General features: G+C 54.4%; 1 long non-coding RNA gene across 1 annotated transcript; it reads left to right on the top strand.

Moving 5' to 3' along the window:
- The first annotated feature begins 783 nt into the window (after window positions 1-783).
- LOC112479749 lies at window positions 784-11,153 on the top strand. Its single transcript, XR_003046326.1, has 3 exons — window positions 784-1,087; window positions 8,779-8,873; window positions 10,972-11,153. It is a non-coding gene; the product is annotated as an uncharacterized LOC112479749 (long non-coding RNA).
- Window positions 11,154-12,341: the final 1,188 nt, after the last annotated feature.

The raw sequence follows: 12,341 nt of genomic DNA on the forward strand, positions 1-12,341 counted from the left end.
GCCGCGGGGTGGGGCGGGGCCGAGGCGGAGGGCGGGCTTCGTTGGTGTGTGTTTTTTGTTTTTTGGTTTTTTTTCGTTTTTATTTTGGTGGTTTCAGGAAAGCTGCGGGCGCTAACCAAACCCGCTCGCCTGCTCCTGGGCTTTAGGGAAACTAAAGACCTTGCTTATCACTCCCATATTATCCAGAGCGTCCTCTCTGCCCACGAGCAGGGTTCGCACTGGGCACCAGGCCCATCAGCCGCCCTGAGGACCCTGCGCCCTCCTCCTTTTGCCACTTACTCCCCCCACTTCCTCCTTCCACTTCCTTCTTTCCCTCCCCCACTGCCTCCCTCCCTTCCCCTACTTCCCTCCTCCCCCCAGCCTCCCACCTCCTTCCCCCCTCTGCCTCTCATCTCTTTCCCCCACTTCCAACTTTCCCACCTCTGCCCCTCCCCCACTTCCTCCCTCCCGGCCCCCCACCTCCTCTCCCCCTCATCTCCTGACCACGTTGCCTCCATTCCTCGTCTCTTCCTGCCTCCAACTCTCTCCTTCCCTCCTCCTCCCCCTCCCTTCCCCACCTCCTGCCTCCTTCCCTCGCTTCTCCCCCACCTCCTCCCTCCCATCCCTGCCCCCACTGCGTCCTTTCCCCACCTCTGCCCTCCCCTACCCCCCCACCCCGCTCTCCCTGGGCCCAGGCCGCAGGCAGCTCCCTTGCGGCTGTACACGGATTGGGGCAGAGTGTGGTTGCAAGGCCCTGGGTCAAGAATTCCGGGGGGGCGGGGGTGGGGGGAAGCTTGCCGCTGTGCCGGGCCCGCCGCCCGGCTCCCTCCCGTCTGCGCCTGGAAGCTGGCCTTGCTGTAGGGCGGTGGCTCCGCCCGGCCCGCGGCCAGCCTCTCCGCCTCTCTGTTTAACGACGATTCTGCCCTTGAAGTTCAGCGCAGATAAAAAGGCAGCATTCGTTTTTATTTTAGAGAGGAAAAGGAGGGCGGAAAAAAGGGACCGAGGTGCGTGGCGAGGCCTGGGGGAGGCGCGAGAACAGGAGAGGAGGCCGCTGGGACAAGAGGGGCTTTGAGAGCCGAATTTCCTATTTGGGTACCAGGCAGGGAAGGTAGGTGTAAAGAGAGTGGGGGCTGGACGGGAGTCCCCGGGAGGGAAAGTGTGTGTGTGGTATTTTGCTGCCAGGAATAATGACCACACCTCCAGGTCTTCGAACACAGTAAATCCAGGGCCACAGCCGAAGCCTGTTTGGAGGAGGTGTGATGAGGGGCCTTGTGCAGAGAGGACAGTCCCTGCTTTCCCAAGGGACAGGCCCAGCGCATAGTAGGCACACGATGAAAAACAGCAGCTAACTTGTCAGGCACTGTGCTAAGGATAAGAACTCTGCCAGATTTGTTGCATTTAATCCTTGTAACAATCAGGCGGGCCTTTTGGGGGGTGGGGTACGACACGGAGGCATGCATAGGCTAAGTGACCTGGCCCCTGGCAGCACAGCTGTTAGTGGCAGACCCAGGACTCAAACCTACATCAGCCCGAATCCAAAACCCACGTCACAATGACTTAGATTTGCCGGTGTGAGACAAAGTGGTTCGGCTTCAGCACAGATGGACCTGATACCTGTCTGGAGGACGGGTAGGTAGGTTTGCCGGCCGTGGAGTGCGGGGCGGCCTGTCCCAGACTTGTCTCTCACAGTGGACATAGCAGCGCTTCTTTACCTCAGGACGTAGCTGAGGCCTTTCGGTGGCAGGTGTCTGAATTCCTAGACTCTCTCCGGGGTAGGCACTCATGGCGCGTTTGTCTCTAGCTAACCCCGCTCTCCTATGCTTCCTTAGGGGACCCCCGGCGGGCCCCAGGCTGGCAGCCCTGGGCCAAGTTACTGGACTGGCCAATAGGATTTGTTAAAGTCCCCCAAATTCCCGTTCTTCGACAGAGGAAATAAACAGTCTCGAGGAGGGGGAGACCAACAAGGCCAGTTAAAGGTTTTAACGGGACCCTTACAACACACCTAGAAATCTCTGCTGGACTCTGAAGAACACCGTGGAAAAACATGGGATCCTTGGTCCCTGTGGTGCCCCCGGGGGGGGGGGTGTGTGTGATAGTGACAGGACATTGGACATTCGTGGTCCAGCACGTGTGTGTTCCTTTCCTGTTCACCTCCAGCAGAGGCGAAGCACGCCAGGGCTGTCAAAGTCCGTCAGGCTCCAAGACCGCACGAAGGACGTTTTTGCTTCAGGCGCTATTTTTACTACTACTTAACATCTATACACTCAGAAGTCACCAGAACACACCCTAATCCTCACCCAAGGATGAGATTCAGATTCGACAGGCCCAGCCTTCTAAGAAAGGCTGTGGGAAGCCGGGTTCTCAGACCCGGAGACCCCACGTGTTCCGTGCTCAGGTGGAGCTTAGGGGAACCGGTGCTGTGGATTAACGCCTTACGGAGCTGTCTGCTGGCTTTTATTCCTACACCTCCTTCTGCTACCAGATTGATAACTAAGCCCCTGTAGGAGCACGAGGGAGCTACCCTCCTAGGGATCCTTCCTCCATTTTCATAGATGAAGAGTTGAAGCCACTGAAAGGGCTCATGACAACCTGACAGCCAAGCCTCGTTTTCGGGGTGGGTGGGTCAGATGGCAGGCTTGTGGCTCCTTAGGGAGATGGCCAAGTGGAGAAGGATGACGGGTCCCATGGCCAGCTGTGGGGGTGGCTGGGCCCCCTACCATGGAAAGGACTGTGGGTTCCAGGCAGCTGCCCCACTGTAGAATCAGGCCACATTTTGCAGGGCAGCCAACTCCTTAGTCTCTTTGCCATCTAGCCTGATGGCAGAGGCCAAGGCCCAAACTTCTTCAGGCTTTCCCTGTGAGGAGGAGGAGCCCTGGAGGCTGGCTGGCCCACAGTCTCCTCCCCGCTTCCGCAGGGCACCCTGGGAGAAGGTAACCGGGTAGGTTAGTAACGAAACACAGCCCACAGTGCCTGCGCTGACAGCCCACCAGCCTCCCCAAGCAAGCGCAGGGCTCAGGGCTGTGCCTCAGTGGGCCCTGGGTGCTCTTTGCTGCTTGCAGGCGACCTTACATCCTCCACGGCCAGCCCCGTCCGCCACCACCATGCCCCGCGTGCCCAGACCTTTCCTGGTGGCTGGGCCTGCACTGGGCGCCATTCCTGGGGCCATCCCAGGAACCCACGGGCAAGTCCGAGGTAACGTGCTCTGTGAGACACAGTGGGCAGTGTGGGTGTTTGCCTTCGATGGAGCCCACCCTCGCACCCTGGGTCTGGGTCTAGTCTGGGGCAGGCAGACGTGAGGGAGGCACTCTGGCCTTTCAGCGCCTCCTAAATCACCCCCGACGGAGCCACTTACTTCCGCACACTCGGGCTGCCACTGGCTGTGTCGCCAGAGATGAACTACAAGTCATAACATCAGAGAAAGGTCTGCGTAAATCTTCCCCGCTCACGAGATTATAGAAAGTTGAAGATGAGAAGCCTATGAACGGCCGTCCAGTTCGACCTCCTCATCCTGCAGCTGCGCATACTGAGGCCGGGGGGCGTGTGGCCAGCCCGACCCCCACACAGCTGCTCCTGGTGGGGTTGCGCCCCCTCCCAGGGCTGTGGCACCCCGTCCCACTCGGTCGTAGCACCCTTCAACTTCCGAAAACATCTGAGGAGAAGTCAGCCTTCAGCACCTTCCTCCTCTTGCATGTATTGCTTCCAGCTGCTGGGACTCTGCGCTTCTGAGAGGGTGTGGCCCGCCGGGCCTTGAGGGTCAGTGTTCAGGGAATGTTGACGGACGTGCAGGGCGGGCAGGTGACTGGAGACCTAGTTGCCGGGCTCCTCCCTGGCACATGGGGATCTGTCATTCAAGTCCCTGGGTTTGTGCCTTCGGCAAAAACCAACCCACAGAGTCCGTTGCTAACTCCAGTCACTTGAATGTTGGCCCTCGGGGGAGGGAAACCAGAGGAAGTGCCATGTGTCATCTGGTTGGCCTTGGAGGGAGGCAGTCTGGGCCCCACGGAATGCAGCCTCGGGGACTTCGGTGCTCTTGGGGGTCCCTTAACGGACAGGTTGCAGAGGAAAACTCACACAGCCAGGTGTTCCTGGCTTTGTCTTTGCCTGGCGAAGGCCCTTGGGTCGCAGGTAATCCACCTGAGGTTACGGAACCACGTGGATTAAGCCGTGTCTCAGGCCCAAGGACAGCTGGCCGCTAGGGCCGCAGGCCGGGCTCCTCCTCCAGCCCTCAGCCCTGCTTTGCGTTTCCCTGTGCCACAGACTCCCCTTCTTCGCCACGATCCTTCACGGTCACATTGCTTCTCACTCCCGACGTACCTTAGGGGCTCGAGCCATCTGTGGTGGACGCAACGAATAAGACGAGGCCAGACTGCAAAGTACAACGGGAGACCCCCCAAGAGTTACGGCGGACGGAAGGGGAGCCACTTTGTGGGACAGGCCGGGATAACGAGGGACGCTTGAGAAAGAGCTCTGGGACTTTCAGGGACATGTCTACGACTTGGGAAGGGCGGGCCTCTCGGAACGTCCCTGCCTGAGGCCTGTCCCCCCAGCTGTGAGAAAGCCCCCTGGGAGGGATATTCTTGGGAATTCGAATGAGAGAGTACTTAAGAACCTTCTCCTGTTCCAAAGTGTTGTGAGGTGGTCACGGGTCGGTCACCTCTTTCCCGTTTAAACATTTTCTAAGTGGGCCGAGTGGAATGGTTTTTCTGAGTGAACATGTTTTCCGTGTTTTGGATGGGATGACGGGATTCGCTCTGTAGAGATGATGCCCGTTTTCTGAACCGTGGTTTGGAAAGTGCGAGATTCTGAGGAGGAAGACTTTGATTTCCTGGGAAATGCGTGCTGTCCTCGGAGAGCATCCTAAGAGAGACCAAAATGTACAAAACGACTTTTCTTATTCACATGTCCACCCTGATAGATAGTCATGAGTATCTTTCTAGACAAGGCATGGCGTCTGTTCCAAAGAGGATGGTTTTAGCACTAGGTGGCTGAGAATGGAGGTGAATTACCCCATGGCACTCAGTGTAGGTCACCGGCAAGGACTTAACCCTGTTGTGGCCAGACAGCAGGGTAAACGAGACCCTTTTTCAATGAGGCAAAGTTTTCTTTTAGAAAATAGCACTAAAAGTTGAGTGTTGACACAGAACTCGGCGAATACTGAACACAGGGGCCTGTGTATTTTATAAATTAAAACAAAAGACAAGCTAACGGTGCTTGGAGAGGTTTGTGTGTTTCTCATTCAGGGGGAAAAGGGACAAAACATCAGGGTGGAGGGGCTCCAGGCACCTTCTAGCGAACATGTGCAGCACAGACTCACTCTCCTGGACCTGAACACTCAGGAGCAGAGACGCGGCCTGAAAACGTGTCACGGGAATGTGTGCCCGTTTCTTTGGCTGCGCGATGAAATTTTTGCTGCCTAGAAGCGTCAGAGGTTGGAATGTCACAGCTAGTGTTCTGGTACCCTAAATAAGTAGGAAGTCTTCCGTGGAATTCTGATTTTTGAACATGTATTTCAAAAAGCCAACACAAAGGCCCGACCATAATCTCAGCACATGCAAACGACAAAAACGGAGCGGCTTGGAAGCTACGTAAAGGGTGAACCTTCTCCCTCCCCGACAGCGGCCAGATTCTCGAGCCAGTGTCGTGACAAGAGCAGGAAAGCCTCCGGTCGTTTGATACTGATTCCAGAACCTTCCCAGGAGATGAATTTATAGGGAAATGGGATCAGTGAAGACAGAGCAGACCCGAACTCGGAAATTGGGAGGCTCCTATGATTTTGTCCTGGAACACAGGACAATGCATGTTCTTACCTGGGCGATAGCACCAGGTGGTGGCTTTCCTGTGGGTCTGGCCTTTGAGCCCGATCAGGGCCTTGCTCTCCTGGGTCCTCTGTGCCCTACAGGGTAAATTAGTGGGATGGAGACAACTAATGGGCCAGTTGGAGCAGTTCCCATGCATTTTCTTGTTTACGCTTTGCTGGCCTCTGGCACCACTGGGCTTCCAGGCCTTTAAGGACAGGGACACATCTTGTCAGCATCGTATTCCCAGCAGTTATTGACTGTTAATTATAAAATGAAGCGAACAGGTCCAAAGGAAGCAAGCCCGCATTAACCCCCTCCTGACCACGGGCTTAAGTATGGGGGCCTGGTTTGCTTCCTCCAGTTCGTCCTGGATTTTCAAGGAAAGGGCCCAGAGCCTGCTTGCTTCCTGTCACCTGAAGCCTCAGTTCTGGGGCAGTCTGGGCAGGAGGGCAGGGTGTCGTCCTCCCCTCCCCAGAATCTCCCAGACAGTGCCTGGCTCCCTGGAGACACCCCATAACAGTCCTTAAATAAAAGAAGCGATGGCTACGGGCAGACTCGCGCTGGCCCGCTGCCGTCATTGCCCAATAAGTGGGCCTCTTTCAAAACAGGACAGGTTAGGAAACTGCATTTCCCTAAGGGGAAAAGCTGTTGGGGCGGCAGAGCAGGCCTTTCCCCCTAGGCTTTCTGGGGCGGGGCCGCGTGACTTCCTGGGGTCCCGGTCCCGCACGGACCCACGCCGGGGGTTTGGAGGGGACCGGGCGCCGCTGGCCTCGCGGCTCAGATGACCAAAGGCCCAGGAACAGGAGCCGGCAGTTCCTCCCCACGTGACGAGGCGCCCCGAGCGCCCCACCCCCAGCCGCGCAGCCACCAAGTGTCTCAAAGGTGAGGGCCGCGGCCGGGGACCGCAGAGGCCCCGCCCCGCCCCGGCGGCCCCTCCCCAGGCGCCTCCATTTGGTGACTCCGCCGTTGGCTCGGGTGCCAGCAAAGAGACACCTGCCGGTGGAAGGCGGCAGTGCGGGTCCCGCGGGCCCTGGCGACAGCATTCTGGTTTGGGGGGGCACGCCTTAGGATCCGTCTTTAACAAGCCCCCCGGGTGGCTCCGGGGTTCGAGAACCCCTGGATCAGCACCTGGGGACTGGAGCAGCCTGCGGGGCGCTCCTAGCCCAGGGAGAGCGGGGTCCGCGCCTGAGAATCAAGGGCAGTGAATAAAGGTGCACCCCTGACGGGCCTAGGAGGGCGACAGCGCTCCAGAGAGCGCCAAACGAATGACATTTGATCCCGCTGCGTTTAGTGTGATGGCAGGGCATCCACAGAAGCTCTTCGAAACAGCTGGAAGTCAGAGGTGGGGAGCAGGGATGGGGTTTCCCGAGTGCGTGGAGATGGGAGGAGTGGCCAGCTCCCTGAGGGAATAAGCCTAGTGGCCTGTGACCGGACAGAAGACGCGGTGGCATAAAGTCCAAGAGCTTAACAGGGAGAGCTGGGCACAGAGAAAGGAAGACGGGGCCAGCAAGGTCCTGGGGCAGAGAAGGACCAGCTGGAGGAGAGAGACCCTCAGGCACCGGCTGGCCCTGGGCAGTGTCTTCTGGCCCCTTAGAGGGGGCAATATGTTCGGTAAAGAGCATTTACAGCAATAACAAAACGTCAACGTGCATCTCACAGAGCAGAGGTACTGATTCGTGACATGTCTGTGGAAGGTATTTGGGGGTCGGAGAACAGTTGTCATTTCTGTACCATCCTTTGCCAGAGATGTATAAGCTCAGTGCAATCATGAGACAATAGCAAACAAACCGAAGTGGAGGGACATTTGACAAACTGAATGATCAATACTCTTCGAAAATGGCAGGAAGAGACAGACGAACTGTCAGGGGTTCAGGAGACTGAGGAGAACTACTTAAATGCAGCCCCGGGGGCCTGAGAGGATCCTGGAGCAGAAGCGAGACATTCGTGCAAAACCAGGGTCTTCCGTTTGGTTGACAGCATTGCACCAGGGGTGATTTTCTGGTTTTGACACTTGGTTATGTAAATTAAACGGTTAACGGGCGGGGCAGCTGGATGAGGATGTCTTAGTCTCTTGAGGCTGCTATAACAAACTGCCACAGATTGGATGGCTTCTATAAACAACAGAACTTTATTCCTCACAGTTCTGGAAGTCTGAGATCATGTCAGCCGCCGGTTTTGTGTCCAGTGAGGGCTGCTTGCTGGTTCAGAGGTGGAACCTTCTTGTTATATCTTAGGGGCTGGGGAACTCTCTGGGGCCTCTTTTATAAGGGCACTAGTCTCATTCATGAGGCTCCACCCTCATGACCTAATCACCTCTCGAGACCCCGCTGTCTAACACCATGGCATCCGGCGTTAGGGCTTGAACATATGAATTTGGCGGCAGGGCAGGGGGGAAGGGATACGAGCATTCATACCGGAGCAAGGGATAGATGGAAATCCTCTGTGCTATTTTTGCAACTTCTCTGTAAGTCTAAAATCAGTTCGAAATAAAAAGTTTAAAAATAAAATGTATTTTTGTATACGCGATCTAGGGGCTTTGGGCGGGACGGTGATTCATGATGCACAACATGGCGAGTTTTGGTGAAAAGAGTTTGAGAGCCACAGTGTCTGGGAGAGGAGGGCACGTGGACCACGCAGTGGGGGCGAATTCCTGGTGCTGAGGTCCCAGAGGGTTTTGTGGGTGCTGTGGGGGAGGGTGAGAAGTTGCAGGCCACAGGCTGTGGTCAGGGAGGGGGCTAGGTTTTCACAGTGCCTTCAGGTGATTAGACGCAGGCCTGCTGTTCTGGTGTTTGACAGTGGCTGTGGATTCCAGATGGGGGTGGGAGAGCAATATTCTGACCCCAGGAAGTCTGAGAGGTGGGTGGGCACGGTGGATGTTGAGGCTGTCACAAGACTATCCTCGTCGGGGAAGTCACATGCCAGAAAGAGATCCCCTGCTACCTAGGGGAGAGTAGCATTTGACCGTTTAGGTCGTCTTATTTCTTTGATTGTTTTTTTTCAGGTCCCTGTTTCATAATTTAAGTTTCATGATGGACATTGTGATTGAAGACCCATTTCATAATCAAGTTTCTCTGGATCTTCAAGATCCTCAGGCAGGTAAGTGTCCCTCTTTCACAAGAAACCCTTCAAGCAACCTGGAGGAGTGGAAGGCTCTGGAACTCGGTGGCTTCTAACCTGCCTCGCTGAGGGGTTGAGTTAGAGCAGTGATTCTCCGCGGTGGAGGGCAGCTTCCACCCCAGGAGACATTTGGTGACGTCTGGAGGCATTTCTGGGTGTGTGTGTGTGTGTGTGTGTGTGTGTGTGTGTGCGCGCGCCACTGGCATCTAGTGTGTAGAGGCCAGAGATGCTGCTAAGCATTTTAACAGTGCACAGGACAGGCCCTGCCCCGCAAGGGACAATGGTCCAGCCCCGCGTTAGAGGAGGTGAAAATGTAAAGCCCGTTTACGGTTAGGAGAACGGCCTGGCTGCTTTTCACAAAACAAGGGTATTAAACTTCGTTTCTTGGCTGGGTTTCAAGTGGATAATTATAACCTGCCTACCTTCAATTTACACTTTAATTTTCAGTGGGCATCTTTCCTCAGTTCATGCTTAACAGGCTCAGAGCGGCTGTGTTCTTGACAACAGGGCAATGTTCTGTGCTCAGGTCGCTTACAGGTCAACGGTGGGTAAAAGGTTTGGTCTTGAAGTGATTTGAAATCCTGGGAGACGGTGTGAGATCAAAGGCAGGAAAACAAGAACTCGGAGCGCTCTCTTCATTATTAATTATTAGCGATATTTCAGCACTCATCTGGCCACTCTGAGGATCCCCGTGGGATTCCCATCGGCACGAAGGTCAAGATCAGATTTCTGGCCTCGGGTTTGACCAGAGGCTGCCCCGGAATGAATCTGTTGGCCGTTAAAGGCGGAGGACACTGGCTCTGCAGCTCTGGCGCCGGCTCCCAGCGCTTGGGAGAGGCTGCTTTGCCCGGCTTCAAAGCAAATCTTCAAGCTTCTGTTTACACTCGCTGTTCCCATATTTAGAACAGAGCAGCACATACTTGTCTGTAGCTTCGAGGCAAGAGCAAACGCTGAAGGTATTAAATGCAGTCTTTGCTCAAGCAAACGGGACAGCCCAGAAGAAGGCCAGGGCAAGGCTCCACCTCAGCGTCCTCACATTTTAAAGATTATAGTCATTCGGGCTGGCAAGATTTAAAATCAGAAGTCGGGCTGCGAACTAATGGACAAACCCACGATGACTTTTTCTATAAGCCACGTAGATTAGTTTGTAAAACTTGCTGTGGGTTTTTTTTTTTTTTTTAAGCATTCTAATGTAAAACAGGCCTGGACAGCTACAGACAGGTATAAAAGGAGCAGGTTTTCTTTTTTTTTTTTCCCCTCTGTAAGTTTTTTGTTGTTGATGTTCATTTCCCCTAGAATTTCTGCCTTTAGAGAGATAGTATCAGCCTCATCCTTAGTAACCTGGAATGTTGGCCAGGTGTGACTTTTGGGATTGTAAGCAGTGATATGTGTTGCTTCTCTGTTTGACGTGTCTTTATAAGGAGATTTGGGACTTCTGGCAAGATTCTTTCTTAAAGATCAAGATGGTTTCATAGTCCAAGTGCTGCCTTTCGAACGAGGAGCAGATACTGCGTCTTTAATTTGCTTTTTTGCTGGCTGACTCATCCCCACTCTCTCCCCTAGGCCCTTGGGGATGTTTTGAAGGTGCCAGGTGAGGTGAGAGGCAGACATTTTAGCCACAGGGTAGAGTTCGTCTTTGCAAATCAAACTGGTGTGTGCTGGGCAGAGCCTGCGCCCCTGATTCCTGGTTGGGAAGAATCGCAGCATAATAAGGGTTAATATTTATTGGCTATTTAGTATGTGCCAATCCGAGTCCATGTTTTCCTGTGGAATGACTCATTTGAGCCTTGTCACACGTCCTGCAGGTAGGTGCTACTTAACGCCTCTATTTTATAGCCTTATAGCCGAGGAAACTGAGGCCTATGAGGCGGGGCCTTTTACCTAAGGTCACGGAGCCGAAAGCCTCCACTGGGATTCGCAACCAGCCATCTGTCTCTAGAGCCCTGGCCGTTGACATTTTCTCAACAAACGAGACCTAAAAAACACTAATAATATTAGCACGTGATAATTGCTTCGTTTGTTTGTTTTTTTTTTACATTCATTACCTCTTTTCACATCCATTACCCCTTTTGCTCAGGAGGCAGGATGGGAACTGGACTCCTAGAAGGCGTCTCTCTGTAAGGATGAGCTTTGGGGACGGCGAGACGCGATATCCGGTGCCACGTCAGCAGAAGGCGACGAGCAAATTGGGCGCCCCTCGCCCCTTGTTTATTTTCCTTCTCCCCAAGATGGATTTAGGTGGTGGGGCGTTTTAGGGTTTCTTTCCGTGAGGCTTTTTTTTTTTTTTTTTTGCATACTTCTCGCGAGCGCGATGCAATTGACACTCTTTGAAGTTTAATTATACCTCTGGCCTTGCATCCCACAAAGCGTTTCACTCATGGCTGTGTTTTTGAGAGCTCAGGGCATGGCAGGAAGGGCTTATTTATCTTGGAATTGAGACTTGAGGAGTAAGTTTCTCCCTTGAACATGGCCTGAGATATATCACTTCCCCAGCCTCAGGTACATAAGGAGCCGGCTGTAAATTGTAAAGAGGGAAGGGGAAGCAAGAAGCCATTAGTTCGGGTGACAGCTGATGAGGCAAAGTGCAGCCATCTATCATTTCTTCGGGGTTTTAGTATTAGTAAGTCCCCCCCCGCCGCCTCCCCGCTAAGTCACGGTGCGGGGGTTTGGGGGAGGGGATGAGAATGGGTGGCAATTCAGCACTTTGGACACTGTCTGTTCTGGCTTCAGTACGATCTTTCTTCATCGGGCTGGAACAGGAACAAGTGGATAAGGTGCAGAGAGTCTTATGCTTGTGGGACGGATGGCCACTCGTTGGCAGGGCCCAGGAGGCCCTTTGACATTGGTCTCCAGCCCTCCTGTCTAGCTCTAGTGTCCGCCACCCCCTACCCTGCAGCTACGCCACTCCAGGGGAGGGGCCAGGCAGGTCAAGGCCACATTTCAGAATTCCAAGGACTGGTTTCCTACTTCCTGTGGACTGGAACTTTGAGGCTTAGAAACGAGACTTGGATGGATGCCGCGGTCCCAGGATGACCCACTCGGGCAGCTGAAACCTGCAAGAGACAGATGGAAATCCGTGTCACGGTTTCGGGTAAGAGGTACTCCTTGCCTCTGCGTGGGTCCTCCATGTGGCTCCCTCATCCTGGAACGCCTTCATTTACTTTATCTCTCAAATTATATTTTCCTTCATTATCGGATCAGCTTCCAGCGAGAAGCTTCCCCTGACTCAACCCTCTGACTAAGATGCCCTCTCCATGCTGTGCTCTTCACCTACTGGGCCCTAAAAAGGTATAAATATCTTAGGTGCCATCACAGCCTTAGCGGCACTGGTCAGATGAATCATTGAACATGAGGCACTGGTCAGGCGTTGTTGGTGACCCCAAGGGGCTGCACACAGCCGGGCGTTTTCCCAGTGTCTCGGGCTGACTTAATCCACCTTGCGCTCTG

Source organism: Pteropus alecto, unplaced genomic scaffold, assembly GCF_000325575.1.
Source record: "Pteropus alecto unplaced genomic scaffold, ASM32557v1 scaffold80, whole genome shotgun sequence".
Taxonomy (NCBI): Eukaryota; Metazoa; Chordata; class Mammalia; order Chiroptera; family Pteropodidae; genus Pteropus; species Pteropus alecto.